At 42.8% G+C, this 15,899-nt stretch overlaps 1 protein-coding gene across 2 annotated transcripts in view; it reads right to left on the minus strand.

Moving 5' to 3' along the window:
- Window positions 1-15,899, minus strand: part of CDK15 (cyclin dependent kinase 15) — a 225,588-nt gene that overhangs the window by 137,574 nt on the left and 72,115 nt on the right. The gene's annotated exons all lie outside the window — the stretch shown is intronic.

Consider the following 15,899-nt stretch of genomic DNA (forward strand, 5'->3'; position numbering starts at 1 on the left):
TCACTGCATCTGGACTGCTGGAAAAGGTAAGGCTTATATATTTTTTCTTTTTTTTAAAACACAAAAGCACAAAGTCTAGTATGTAAGGGTCTGTGAGGCCGGTATTTGGTGTGTTTGCCGGGGGATTTGAAATTTTGCCTAGGGCGCCGAGAACCCTAGCACCGGCCCTGCATGAACAACTGCAACAAAATTCTACAATTATAGGACTGGAACCCCTCTACCCTCCATTAGGCAGCAACCACAAAGTCACACTCACCAAATACAAGCGTAGGCATCCAACCCCCATCTAAGTGTATTACTAATGTTATATGCGTGGATTCCCTGTGGTGTATGTAGGTTTGAATGAACATGCTGACCACTTGGCTATAATAGGAATAGCTGCTGCACCATTTACTGCCGAGGTCATGTGCAAAATAGAAATTAAGAAAGCTGGGCACATGATATAATTACATTTCTTAGAACACACTTCTAACGTCTACCTATAAGATAGTCCACATATAGTACACTCCTCCTTTCTTGCATAATGAACATAGAATGAAATAATTAGACACACATATCTTGTATGTATATACAAAGACTATAAAATTGAGTAGTTGAGGAGATCTCTGTTGCCTTTCAGGATAATGGTTGCGAAACCGTAGGTACTGGAGTATTTTCTTCAAAGACTCTGGGGGGTATATTTACTAAGCTGCGAGTTTGAAAAAGTGAGATGTTGCCTATAGCAACAAATCAGATTCTAGCTGTCATTTTGTAGAATGCACTAAATAAATAACAGCTAGAATCTGATTGGTTGCTATAGGCAACATCTCCACTTTTTCAAAACCGCAGTTTTGTAAATCTAGCCCTGGGACTTTTGCAAGTGTAGTTGAAGATTCACATTGTTGTTGGGTAGCTGGTGTAGTTACCAAAGTCTCTGAAGTTACATCTTTTTAAATAAACATTTCTGTGGAAACAACTTGAGGTTGTTCAATTAACATTACATTTTGCTCTTGAATTGATTCAGAGACGTTTGTGCTGTTTTGAAGAGGTTTGACAATTGAGCTTGTGACTTCTCTTCCTTGTGCATTAAGGATTTGATCTACATGACAACACTGTAAGCCAGTGATTTCCAAACTTTTTCAGTTCAAGGCACCCTTAGGGTCTCCAAAATTTTTATAAGGCACCCCTAAGCCAAAATAATTACCAAGTAGTCCCCCACCTTGATTTCCACTGGCCCTGGCTGAGGCACACCTGTGAGATCTCCAAGGCACCCCAGGGAGCCTAGGCACACAGTTTGGGAACCACTGCTATAAGCCTTCTCCAACATCGACAGTATACATTAAGGAACCAGACCTTTTCCCTGATAGGCATTTGTCCTCTCTGTAATCTAGAGTTAACACTTCTTGACCAACATCAAAGTTTCTAGTCATTATTTGACACCTATTTTTGAATAGTTTGTTGTGAATATCTTTATGTATATATTAGCATTCAAGAAGTCCCAATGAGATCTCAGGTTCCTGCTGAGGAACATCATTGTTGGAGTTGGCCCTGTAATAGTATACGCAGCGCTTCAATAAACAAATGATAAATTGCCAGTTTTGTATTGTAGAGTAATTTGCTCGTGTTTTATGGCCTTCTGGTATGGTGTTGAAGTAAAATACTTAATGCCATTACTTTTCAGGAATCTCTGGGATTCTTCTGAAATGAACGGACCTCCATTATCACTACAGATTTGTTTAGGTAACCAAGTTTACTCAGGTTATATAGACTTCACCTTGTGGACTTCAGGCCTATTAGAATGTGCATCCACCGCAATCAGAATTATGCGTTCCATGAATGGACCTATAAAATCTATATGAGCTCTATCCACAGGTTATTATGGAGCTGTGTTTTGAATCTCTTGACATCCTTCACAGTCTTTAGTTATTGATTCAATCTGACCATCGATTCATAGCCACGGTACATACCGTATATACTCGAGTATAAGTCGACCCGAATATAAGCCGAGGCACCTAATTTTACCACAAAAAACTGGGAAAACTTATTGACTCGAGTATAAGCCTAGGGTGGGAAATGCAGCAGCTACTGGTAAATTTCAAAAATAAAAATAGATACCAATAAAATTACATTAATTGAGGCATCAGTAGGTTAAATGTTTTGAATATTTATTTCAAGGAAAAACAGTAAACAGAAGAGACACATGTACTAATGTTATTATAGTAAAATGAAGGAGTTGTGTTTTTCTAATTGCATCTTCCAGATATAACAACAACATACCGGTAATCCATTATATACAGTTAATGGGGGGAAAATACCAACAAGACATATCACATCCCCTTGTTGAATCCTAGAGGGAAATAGGCAATGAAGTGTTAACACACAACACAAGACATTTCATTGTGTCTTTTTTGCGATAATACAACCACCAATCATTGATGGTGTCACTCACCGGACTGTGAGTGCCATTTCCCGTGTGTTCAGGAACCGTGGCCGTCCGCCATCCTGAGGGTCTGCGCATGTGCAGCCCTTATCAAGCCTTCAATACCTGTTGCTTTTAATTGATTGGATGATCAGGCAACCCTCCCTATTTAAACCACCTGTGATCATTACCTGGTTGCCTGATCTTGGAGTCTCATTCCCCATGAGCCTCTGAAGGTGTTCCTGTGTTCCTCGTGTATTCAGCTTCTGCTGATTCCTGTTTACTGCTATTGTGGTTGCCAGACCACTTCAACTCTCCTGTGTTCATCGTGCCTGCACTCAGCTGATTCCTATCCGCTGCCTCCGTTACTACTACAGAGTTCCTGCTCACTTCAACTCTCCTGTGTTCATCGTGCCTGCACTCAGCTGATTCCTATCCGCTGCCTCCGTTACTACTACAGAGTTCCTGCTCACTTCAACTCTCCTGTGTTCATCGTGCCTGCACTCAGCTGATTCCTATCCGCTGCCTCCGTTACTACTTCAGAGTTCCTGATTGTCTCAACTCTCCTGTGTTTATCGTGTCAGCTCTCCGCTGCCTCCGTTACCACTACTACTGGATACCAGACCGCCTCAACTCTCCCGTGTTCATCATGTTTCCAGTTTCACTTACTACTGCTTCCTGAGTATTGCTTCTTTAAATTTCTGGATTCCCTGCCGTGCGCTGCACCAACCTGATTGCCGCTTCCGCTCGCCAGTGGTCTCTCCTCCTGCCGGCCTTCAGCCTTCAGGTGTCCCTGCATGTCGCTCTGACAGCCCGCTCTCCTGAGCCGCGGTGTGCATACTTTTCATTGACTTTGCTTTTGTATTGCATATCCATCTGGACTGAGTTGTGTTCTTCTCCGGAGCCTCCTATCCACTGAAGCTATTGTTACCATTGACTTTGTTTTCTATTGCCTGGATTGCTATTGAGACTTTGTATACTTCAAGCAGCGCTGGTCAGTTATTGTTGTATTGCGGATATCATCGTGGGATCAAGTTCTGTGTGCCCCGTGTATACTCTGCTTTACATTCATCTCCTCGTGCCCCTCCTCACATATATATAGCAGTGGTACAACTTGCTGACGCAGACCACTGACTCCTGTTCCCTGTGACACCAGTTTCAAGTATCCTCTAACGTAGCAGTGGTACAACTTGCTACACGCAGACCACTGACTTCCCCGTTACCTACCTTCACCTGGATTCCATTCCTTCACTATAGACAGCGGTACAACTTGCTATACGCAGACCGCTGACTCTCACTACCTCCTCGCTACTCCTGGACATTCCTCCTCACTATAGCAGTGGTACAACTTGCTATACGCAGACCACTGACTCTCCTCACGTTTCCTTGTCCATCTGGATCCTCGTGTACATTCATCTACTCATTACCAGTTGCTGCTAGTCATAGACTTTCCTTGAGCATTCTCTCACCATCTGCTGTTTCTCCTGTTCCGTTGTCACCCTGCTACCAGAGAACCATAATACCAGCTATATTACTCTGGTAAGTCCATCATCTGGTGATATCCTGGGCAAAGACTCCTAGTGCCCGTGACAGATGGTGACTGTATTCAACATACCAGGACCACAATGCACGGCCGTAACGAGGGTGGTGCCTGCCTCCATAGCTTCAGCCCTTAAGTTCCGCTTAAGGGCTGAAGAGAAAGAGAAAGAAAATATTAACTTACAAGAGTTTGGTGAGAAAAAATCAACTTACAAGAGTTTGGTGCTTGTGGTAAGTTCCGCAGTGGAACGCATGTGCGTTCCACAGACAGGAAGTTCGGCACTTGCGTTCCAAATGCCGAACTTCCTGGAACTTATGGCAACAAGCACCAAACTCTTGTAAGTTGATTTTTTCTCACCAAACTCTTGTAAGTTAATATTTTCTTTCTCTTTCTCTTCAGCCCTTAAGCGGAACTTAAGGGCTGAAGCTATGGAGGCAGGCACCACCCTCGTTACGGCCATGCATTGTGGTCCTGGAGCATCACTCGAGTATAAGTCGAGGGGGGAGGTTTTCCAGCACAAAAAATGTGCTGAAAAACTCGGCTTATACTCAAGTATATATAGTAACTTCTAGCTAAGACCTTTATTTTCACTTTGCTGAGATGACCTTTATGCAATTTTTCCAATATTCTTGTATGAAGCTTGGTAGGCACTACTAATCTGGACTCCCACATTAATGCTCCTTGACGTACAGACTGTTGATCACTTCTTTCTGAGAATTTTGGAACATAATTTGTCATGCTTTTCATAGATTTAAATTAGCATATAAAAGTGTGGAATCACTAAGAAATTTCTTGGTTTTTGAAAGAAGTGATACTTTTTCTTGTCACGGTACCATTAAATTGATTTAAAAATAAAGTCAAGACACTACTAATGTTGCAAATGGCTATTACAGCTTAAAATGACAGATTTATCATTTATTATTTACATAGGACTGTAAAGCCCCATTTTCAGCAGCCATTCCTCCTGTGTCCTAATTCTGGGTTAAAAAATGGCCAAAACATAACATGTCACTCTATTGTTGTTTTAAGAAGTGAAGGCTATTCCATTTGTCTGATTGCTGAAGAATAATGAACTGAAGATTTCATACAAAGGTGTCGACTATGATGTTGAGAGAAAAGGGCAAACTGGATTTAACCAGGATTGAAAATGAAGCGTAAGGCCCAGATGCAAAATTGCACAAGAAAAGTACAATGTGATGTTGGCTTTATAGGCAAAGTTGCAAAGAAATAGCCATATTTGAAACTTGCAAATAGAAAAACAAAAACGTTTAAAATAAGCAAAAGTCACAGACATTGGACGGAGGATGACTGGAAAAGAAAGATTATGGGTGGATAAGTCTAGGTTTGAGGAATTTTGTTCAAAGAAGAGAACATACATGAGCTAATGAAAGGATGCTGGAGGAGTGCCTGATGCGTTCTGTCAAGCATGACATAGAAAGAGTAATGGTATTGTGCTGTTTTGATGCTGGTAAGGTGGAAGTTTTACACAGAGTTTAAGGAATAACGAACCAGAAAGGTTACCACTCTATTTTACAACATGCCAAACTCTGTGGACAGCATGGAGCGGGACAATGATCCTGAGCATACTTCTAAGCCATGCAAAACCCATTTGGTGTAGAACAGGGAGCTGGAGTACTGTCTGATGGACTGGCCAGCACAATCTCCATATCTCAACCCTATTGAGCTCTTGTGAGATGAACTTGACCGTAAGATTAGGGAAACATGCCCTACAAGCCAGTCACACCTCTGGAAAGAGCTACAGAAGTCGTGGGCACAAATTTCCTGTAAACATCTTCAGAAACTTACGAATGCCAAACATCTGTAAAACTGTAGTTGCTGCAAATGGAGGATTCTTGATGAATGTAACGTTTGATGAATAGAACAGTTATATGAAATAAAAATAAAAAGTTTTGACATTGTCAATGTTTTGACTATAACTTCAGGTCAACATAATGGTAACTTAATTTAAGAAAAGTATCAATTCTTTAAAAGGCAAAAAAATTCTTAGTGTTTCTAATCATTTGCACACTAATGTAGATAATAATCACTACTGGTTTTGGAAGCGGTTTTACCAATATAGAGTGATAGATATCTTCCAGGTCTTTTTGGACAGACTCATCAGCATGTATTAGAGGGAATCATGATAATCTGATGGCATTGCTGTCTAGTTTCGTTCATTTTAAATCAAATGTGTGTGAACTCCCAAAAATAAGGAACATCTCTGTAATCTGGCAGCTGTCATTGCAGATATTTTCTTCTGAGCACTGGATGTAGACACAAGAGGTTGGTGGTCTGTGACCAATATGATTTTGTCTCTGGTCATGGGTTCAGGTCCCCCCTGTTACCACGTCCAGGTTCCAGTACATCAGGTACGGATTCCAGTAATTTATTCCAGTATGGAGTCCAGTCCAGCATTCCTCCTCCTAACATCCAGTATACGGGATTAGATCAAGCTCAATGAGCAGGACATTCATCCGGCCTTCCAGTTTCCTCTACACTCCTGCAACAGTGGGTCTCAAGGTTCCCGAGACGGATCTCAGAAACCATATTGCCGTGAGACCCATATTCCATATGCCAACTTTATAGGTAGTGGTAGGTAAAAGTGATCAGGTTCTCTGACTCTTGAAAAACTTTTTCACAGTTTGTAGACCATTTCCATAGTGCTCTTTTCTGCAAGAGAGGATTTAATGGGTGTAATAACATTTAATTTTATATCTGAGGTAGAAATTTGTGATAATAATTCACTAGACCTATATAAGATCTCAACGGGGTAACGGGTTGTGATTGCAGTGCTCACAGCACCGCAGCAATTTTGCATTTGTCATGTTAATTACATGTACAAAGTGAGAAATTTCTCCTTAAAGAATTCACTTTTTTCTCGATTTTTGCTCATCCTACGCATGTACTCTTGTGAAAACACTTTTAAGATTGCTTAAATGATTTTTATACTATTTTCCTGTTATGATACCATCATTGAAGTAGCATGGAGGTACCATTATCGATACCAATATTGAGGTAGCATGGAGGTACCATTATCGATACAATCATTGAGGTAGCATGGAGGTACCATTATCGATACCTTCATTGAGGTAGCATGGAGCTACCATTATCGATACCATCATTGAGGTAGCATGGGGGTACCATTATCAATACCTTCATTGAGGCAGCATGGAGCTACCATTATCGATACCTTCACTGAGGTAGCATGGAGTATCAGACATTCCTTGTAGCACTTGATCCTCAGCTTGCCAAATTGCTGGCACTGAAGCTATTCCAAAGACAATACAGTTGTATTGAAATAAACCTTTGTGTATGTTGATTGTGAAGTATTCCTTTGATGTATCTTCAACTTCCACTTATGAATATTCTTGTGCCAAAGCTATTTTTGTAAAGTGGTCTTCTCCTGACAGACTTGTAAAGATGTCTTCAATCCTTGGTAGTGGTTATTGTTTTGTGTGGAGTGCTGGATTAATCATTTTTTTAAAGTCTCTGCATACACTTATGCTTTACCTTTCCTCAATACTGGAACTATGGGCGAGGCACACTTACTCCATTTTACAAGTAACAAAATCCTGAAATGTTCAGTTTGTTCAGTTCTTCCTCAACCCTCGGTCGAAATGCATATGGTACAGGTACAGCTTTGTGAAGTTTCGTAGTAGCTTTTTTTATCGAATACAATCCTGGCTTTCAATCATTTCAGTGTTTGTATCCGTTTTCAAAATAAGGATTGTACATCAATTAACAATTGATTTTCTCTTTTCAATGTTTACATAGACTGCCAGTCAACTTGAATTTTTCTTAACCATTCATGGCCAAACAATGCCGGTCCTCCATTTTGTAATACATATAGATATAATTTGTGCATTGTTTTTTCTGTATTTTACATCAACTTTAATTAATTAACAATACAGCTTTGTTTTGTAAAGCAATTTCTGCAAATAATTTGCAATACAGTTTTGTTGTACTAACTGAAAGGGCTGATCCTGTGTCCAGTTCCATTTTTAACTTAACTCCGGCCACTTCAGGAAAGACCTACATTATTTGGTGGTCTGCCGCCATTACTCTGTGCAATTCAAAATAGGAGAAATATTTTTTGGCTTCCTGTCAGTTGTTTCTGATTAATTTTCTGTCACCTTGTGTACCTGCAAAGGTTTATTTCATTCACAATGAGTTTGCTATTTAAACTCTTTATTTTCTGCAAAAACATGAGTTCCAAACAATAAACAACGAGTATTCTGAGACAATAGGCTCACAGCAGGTCATTGAGAATATACAAAGTAAAAAGCCAGCATAGAGTATAAAACTGTATACATTTTACCTCTCTAATTGGAAAAATTTGAATTTGAAGGGACAACCTCTAAGGGTCTATAAAGATAGCAGGGAAATACCCTGCGTAGTATTGTAGTTTGTTATGAGTTCACTGTAAATTAATCTATGAAAATACTAAACCAAAGTACTTAACCTGATCCAACTGTGAGCGGTATAGGTCTCTGCTGTTATGAAACATCCAGTTGTTGCTGTTTCTCTTTCTCTTTTAATTAAAAGATTAAAAAAGTGGAAGGGAGGTAGGAGATGGAGAGGGTAAAGGGGGGGAAGGGCAAAAAGGGAAGGGAAAAGTAAAGAAGAGATAGAGTGGGTAGAGAAAGTTAAAGCAGTCCTCTTACGAGAGGATGTAGCATCAGCCCTCTAGGGAGTGTATATAATCCAACCTGGTTAATATAACTATGATACAATCTTCTAAGTGGCGGGCATTGATGTTTGATGGAAGGAGTACCAAGGATCCCACACCTTATGAAAACTTAGAATTTTGTTGTGAAGTAGACTGGTGATATATTCCATTGTGGCCATGTACCAGATACGTGAAACTATGCTTTGAAGGCTTGGAGGATGAAGGGATTTCCATTCCTTTGCTATCTGCAATCGTGCTGCGGCACATATATGCTGCACAAGTCTATTACCCCGATTATTAAGGGATTTGACCCGGGAGCACAACAGCATGAACATTGGGTCCGGCAACACCTCAATTTCTAGGATTCTTGTGATAAATTCAGCGACCTGAATCCATAGATTAAAGATACTAGGACACGTCCACCAGATGTGGTAAAATGAGCCCACCTCCCCACAGCCTCTCCAACAAAGATCTGAAGTACCGGGATAAATTATGTGTAGTCTTGTTGGCACTAAGTACCATCTTGTGTACACTTTAAATGTATTTTCTCTTATTGAGGTGTTAATGGAGAACTTGGAGATCCTAAGTCTGAGCTGGGACCATCCCTCCTGATCCATTACTTTGCCATTGTCCCGAAACCAGGCCTCCTTAAACGATTCAATGAGATCGGACTCTGGGCTCAGGAAAGCATGATAAACCAGAGATATTAACCCTGGAGCTCCAATACGGTCCATACAACTCCTCTCAAAAGGTGTAGGCTTACGCAATTTGGATGATCTACAAAGTGCTTACATCCAAATTAGAGGCTTTATACAATCAAAGTGCAAGGACGAGGGAAGGCCCTTTTTCTCTCTCATATCTGGAAAGGTCTGGGGAGCAAATTCTCAGAGAATATGGGTAAACTGAGTGATAGCCGCTTCCTGCCAGGGACGCGAGTATGATTTGAGATTTCCTGCCGGGAAGTCTGGGTGATGCCACAGCAGGGTAAGGGAGAAGGGAACGAGGTAAGCTCCCACCTTCTGTGTAACTTGTCCCATAAGTTGAGTGTGAATTGTATGGAAGAATGTGAGTAGACTGAGGCCGGTCTTTGACTTCTGGGGAGCCAGGGGAGCAAATTCAAGTTATGGTCCGGTGTATGTGCGTTCTCCAGATCGGCCCACCTCTAATTCCCGGGGCAGATTGCCAGGAGATGATATCGCTAAGATTGACTGCGTGATAGTATCGGTCAAAGAGCGGAAGTCCGTACCCTGCCGAGTGGGTGGATTTAGCTAAGCAGGACCGTTTAAGTCTTGACTTTTTCCCTTGCCAAATAAATCTGCCACATATTGATTGCAAATTCACTAGAAAAGTGCCTGGGATTGATATGGGTAGTGTCTGGAACAAATCTAAGACTCTAAGGTAAAATGTTCATCTTAATTACGCTAATCCTACCGAACCAGGAGATAAAGAGCGAGTCCCATTTTATAAGATCTCTTTTTATTGATTCAAGAAGGGGGTTATAGTTAGCATGAAACAGTTGTTTATATTCTTTCGTAATCAGAACCCCTAAGTAATGCAATGCCTTGGGGCGCCATTGGAACCTAAACGAAGATTTGAGTATGTTTTTAGTGACGCTGGGAACTTGAAGTGAGAGGGTCTCCGATTTAGAATTATTTATTTTGTAGTCTGATAAGGATCCATATTCCTTAAGTTTTTCAAGCATATTTGGAAGCAAGATGAGGGGATTGGAGAGTGTTAGTAGGACGTCATCGGCAAATAACGAAATTTTGAAGTTACGGGGCCCTATTCGAATCCCTGTGATATCCGGATTTCGTCTGACAGCGGCAGCCAATGGCTCGATAAACAAGGCATACAGTAAGGGAGACAGGGGACACCCCTGTCTCGTGCCGTTGCCCAAGGAGAAAGCCTGGGACAAAAGCCCATTTGTCAACACCGAAGAGGAGGGACGATGGTATAGGGCCTGAATGGCCGATAGAAAGGCCCCGTTTAGCCCAAAATGGCTTCATGTACGAAACATGAAGAGCCACAAGAGCCTATCTAAGGCCTTTTCAGCGTCTAAAGCCAGAACAACTGATGGGATCTTGTTCTGATTGACGTGGGCAATAATGTCTATTGTGCGTCTGGTATTGTCTAGGGCCTGTCTAGAGGGGACAAAGCCCACCTGGTCAGGAAAAACTAGAGCTGGCATGTAGGCATTTAAATGATTTGCCAATATTTTAGCGAAAAGTTTAATGTCGGCATTAATTAGTGAGACAGGGCGGTAGCTGGAACAGCATGTTGGATCTTTGTTTGGCTTAGGAATCACCACTATGGTAGAACGAGTGGAGTAGGCATGAAATTTACCCTCCATCAAAATATAATTGAACAACTGGGTCAGCTGAGGCACCAACTCTTTATAGAATGTTTTATAATATAACATCATAAAACCATCAGGGCCAGGGGTCTTAGAATCTTTTGTGATTTTAACGCAAGTATTACTTCTTCACCGGAAATAGATTTGTTAAGGGTAGAAGCCTGATGGGAAGATAATGTGGGAAGTGAACATTTATCTAGGTATGAGTTGATGACTTGGTGGGGAAGCTCTCGGGGAGGTTTGGTCCTTATGGAGGTTATACAAGCTTTCATAGTAGCTATGAAAAGTTTTGTTTATGATCCTAGGATCATAAGACAAGTTCCCTTTTTTGTTTCTAATTGTATTGATTAGTTGAGAGGCCCGCTTAACCCTTAATCTCCTAGCCAAGAGTGTATCGGCCTTGTTACCCTTCTCAAAAAAAGTTTGTTTAAGCCATCTAAGCTGACGTTCGGTTTTTTCTGCAAGGATCGATTGGATTACACCCCTAGTCTTTTGTATCTTTTGCATTAATGAGTGAGAGTTAGACTCCTTATGCAATGTTTCTAGATTCTTAAGTTGGAGAGTTAGTTTATTAAGAGTCTTGTTACGTTCTTTTTATCTACGGGAGGCAAACTGAATGATATCGCCCCGGATAACCGCCTTGTGCGCTTCCCAAATTGTGGAGGTCTGTACCTCTGAGTTTGAGAGTTTGCTATTTAATTATCTTTTTTTACATTCTTCTTTACCTGCATAATCTTTAAATATCTCCCCTTTTGACATATCCTGCATTCGGGGAGGGCTAGCAAACTTTAGCCCAGGTGGCAAGACTCAACTTAGCAGCCTATTAGGAATATTTTAAAGGAAAATAAATGCAGGTGGCCCAGTGACCCATCCCAATGTAGACCATTATAGGACCGGTCCAGGGAGCAGATGCCCCCATGCCCCCCAGCCCTGGTCTCTTTATATTTAAACTGAGTGTGGCTGGCATCATGTGAGGTCTGCTTGCATCAGAAAACAAGATATTCTCTGTTTAACAGACATTTCTTCAACCCCCTTTTTCTTGTAAGTCTGAGGTATTCGTTGCTGCCGCCTCCATCGAAAATCCAATAGACACTGCAGGGTCTAATGTTAATGCTGGTTCAGATAGTAATCTCTTTTGAATACCTCCACTGTGTATACCACACACAGCCTTGTCTCTTGTTGCATTTGAGAGAAACCGCTCCAAATTGACAATGTTAAGATAACCATCTCAACTCTGCTGTATATGTAGAAATACTTACACCTTTAAATTTACTTATTTTATTAATACAAAATCTTTCTGCATTTACTAGCGGTTTGGTGTTTAAATGGTTCATCAGAACATCAACAATTTCCTAAAACGTTTTGCTAGTGGGTTTTACTGGTGTTAATAAACTGTGCAATAGACTGTTTGTCTTTGTCCCCATTACACTTAGGACTGATGCTTAGGACTGACACTTTCTTTTGCCATGACCATTATTTACATCACAATAAAGTTCCACTCTTTCCACATATATGGCCCAATCTTTTATAATGCCATGAAAAGCTGACACTGTGCCAATGTATCCTGACATTTTTATGAACTTTGAATCATTGGACGGCCTGCTACATTCCCTTTACATTGAGTAATGGCTGGTTTAACTCATATATCCTGGCTGTGCTCTGGGCCTGTATGACATTTACACCGGCTCCCATGTTACACGATTCACCGCTGCTCTCCTTACAATTTGTGCAGTGATGAATGTGGTTTTATTTCTGTTGCCAATTGTGGTGTACAGGAGAGGGCTGGCAAATTTTAGCCCGGGGGCAAGACTCCACTTAACAGCCTATTTTAAAAGAAAAAAATGCAGGTGGCTGTTAGGAACCCCTCCAGCCGGCACAACACAACCCGGAGTCTACTCTGCCAGTCAGGTGTTCACTGGAGCCCCTGATGGTGGGGACAGACTGGGCCGCAGACTGACAGAGGGTCGTGAAGTGTGTACCGGCTGGGGAGAACCCAGGCAAGAAGAGTCAGGTCCACGCAGAGGTCAAAGGCCGGCAGCAGGTAACAGTAATGATGAACAAGCTGAGGTCAGAGGTCACAGGCAAAGTAGCAGAACGGGTAAACAAGCCAAGGATCAGGGTCACAGGAAACACAAGCGAAGTCCAATACGAAGCCAAGGGTCATACACGGGAAGTCAAACGTAGATACAGGATACAGGGACTGGAACAAGCAGGTCAGCAGACTGGAGCACAGAAGCTATAACCGGCAATGAGGCAGCAGACCTCATTGCCTTAAGTACAGACACAGACCAATCAGCAGTTGAACACACTCCTGCAGGCTAATTTACTAGTATCCAGCAGGGCCAATCAGGGCTTGCCCCTGACCTACACAGTTGCAGGCTAATGCCTGTTAATAAGCCTAATCAGCCCACAGGCTGCCTGCTATGCGCATGCGCCCGGCTACCAGCACCGCCGGGACGCAGCGCTAGTGTACTAGCGTCTGGCCGTTGCCCTGGTAACGGCCGGACAGGAAGAGGAAATGACGTCCCGGTCGTCAAGGTGACGGCCGGGACGCTGGGGCGCATGAGAAGCGAGCCGCGGCGGCTGTGAGTACCGCCGCGGCTCGTGACAGTACCCCCCCCTTGAGGAGGGGTCAAGGGACCCCGACACCCAGGTTTTCTTGGAAATTTCCTGAAGAATTCCTTCAATTGTTTGGGAGCATGGAGTTGTCTCAGCGGAACCCAAGAGCGTTCTTCTAACCCGCGGTTCCTCCACTGTACCAAAAAGTGCACCTGTCCTTGCACTTTTTTGGAATCCAAGATTTTCTGAACACTGTACCTCTGTGGCTTGCCTGAAGACTGGGCTTGAGCTGGATAAAGAACTGGTTTTAACAGAGAACAATGAAATGTGTTTGGAATTCTTAACGAGCCCGGCATTTTTAACCTAAATGCAACAGAGTTCACCTGCTTGATGATGGGAAACGGCCCGATGAATTTAGGGCCCAACTTCTTGCAAGGTTGCTTCAGCCTGATATTTTTTGTAGACAGCCAGACTTTCTGGCCAACCTTAAGAGAGCAGGGGGTACGGTGTCGGTCCGAAATTTTTTTTGCAACAAGTGAGGCTTGTTTTAAAGATGAATGTACTTTCTTCCAGACAACTCTGAGATCCCTGGCAGTGGAACGGATCTCCTGAATACCAACGGACTGGAGTGAATACAAAGAGTTAGATCTGGGGTGGAAACCATAATTGCAAAAGAACGGAGAGGTTTTCGTGGATGAGTGACAGGAGTTGTTACAGGCAAATTCTGCCCAGGGCAACAAGGAGGACCAGTTGTCATGGAACTCCGATATGTAGCATCGCAAGAACTTCTCCAAGGACTGGTTAACCCTTTCAGTCTGCCCATTTGACTGAGGGTGGTATGCAGATGATAAACTGACCTTGATTCCCAGGAGGGTACAGAATGATCTCCAGAACTGCGCTATGAACTGGGAACCCCGATCGGAGACGATGTCTGTAGGGAGTCCATGGAGGCGGAAAATGTGTTGAATGAACAAGATTGCCAAATCTCGAGCAGTAGGAAGCCTAGTGAGTGGAATGAAATGCGCCATCTTGCTGAACCGGTCTACCACGACCCAAATGGTATTGTGTCCCGCAGAGGGTGGCAGATCGACTATAAAGTCCATGGACAGATGTGTCCAAGGTTTACCAGGGGCGGCCAACGGAACTAACTGACCTACCGGGCGAGTCCTGGGAACTTTGTTCCTGGCACAAACTTCACAGGACCGGACGTGACTCTTGACATCAGCAGACAGAGACGGCCACCATACAGTACGGGAAAGGATTTCCAGTGTTTTGTAGATTCCAGGATGCCCAGCAGTCCGACTGTTGTGTGCCTCAGCAAGGACTGTCTTCCTTAGATGAACTGGGACAAACAAACATCCTGCCGGAGTGTTATCAGGAGCCAACCTCTGGAACCTTTGTAAGGTACAGCTCAAATCTTGAGTTAATCCGGCATGAATCATAGACACAGGAACAATAGGCTCTGGGCAGGTGACCGGAGCATGATGTGCCAGGAAACTTCTAGACAGGGCGTCCGCTTGAATATTTTTGGAACCAGGACGATAGGTGATAATAAAGTTGAATCGAGTGAAGAACAGCGACCACCGAGCCTGTCGGGGGTTCAGACGTTTGGCTGACTGTATATACTGTAAGTTTTTATGATCCGTTATAACGGAGATCTGGTGTGCAGCGCCTTCCAACCAGTGCCGCCATTCCTCAAAGGCCCATTTAATTGCCAGCAATTCTCGGTTTCCCACGTCATAGTTGGTTTCCGCTGATGAGAACTGACGGGAAAAAAAGGCACATGGATGTAAGCGGTGGGTCTGGGGGTCTTTTTGTGACAAGACGGCCCCAGCACCGACGTCAGACGCATCTACCTCAAGAACAAACGGTACCCTAGGATCCGGATGTCTGAGAACCTGAGCAGACACAAAAGCTTTCTTCAGGGTTTTGAATGCATTTATTGCCTGTTGTGACCAAACAGTTGGATCACCTCCTTTGCGGGTCAAGGTGACGATAGGAGCCACGATATCAGCAAAGCCGCCAATAAACCTCCTGTAGTAATTGGCGAATCCCAGGAATCTCTGGACCGCCTTGAGGTTATTCGGTTGTATCCAATCCAGAATTGCTTGGACCTTGGTTGGGTCCATGGAGAAACCTTCTGAGGAGATTAGATAACCGAGGAAGGATACCTTCTGGACCTCGAACTCGCATTTCTCGAGTTTAGCGTAGAGGTGATGTTCCCGTAATTTCTGTAGGATTTGTCTGACATGACCCTGGTGCACAGACAACGATTTTGAATATATGAGGATGTCATCTAAGTAAACAACAACAAAGTGTCCCAGGAACTCACGTAACACCTCATTAATCAAGTCCTGAAATACGGCAGGAGCATTACTAA

Source organism: Mixophyes fleayi, chromosome 7 (genome assembly GCF_038048845.1).
Source record: "Mixophyes fleayi isolate aMixFle1 chromosome 7, aMixFle1.hap1, whole genome shotgun sequence".
Lineage (NCBI taxonomy): Eukaryota > Metazoa > Chordata > Amphibia > Anura > Limnodynastidae > Mixophyes > Mixophyes fleayi.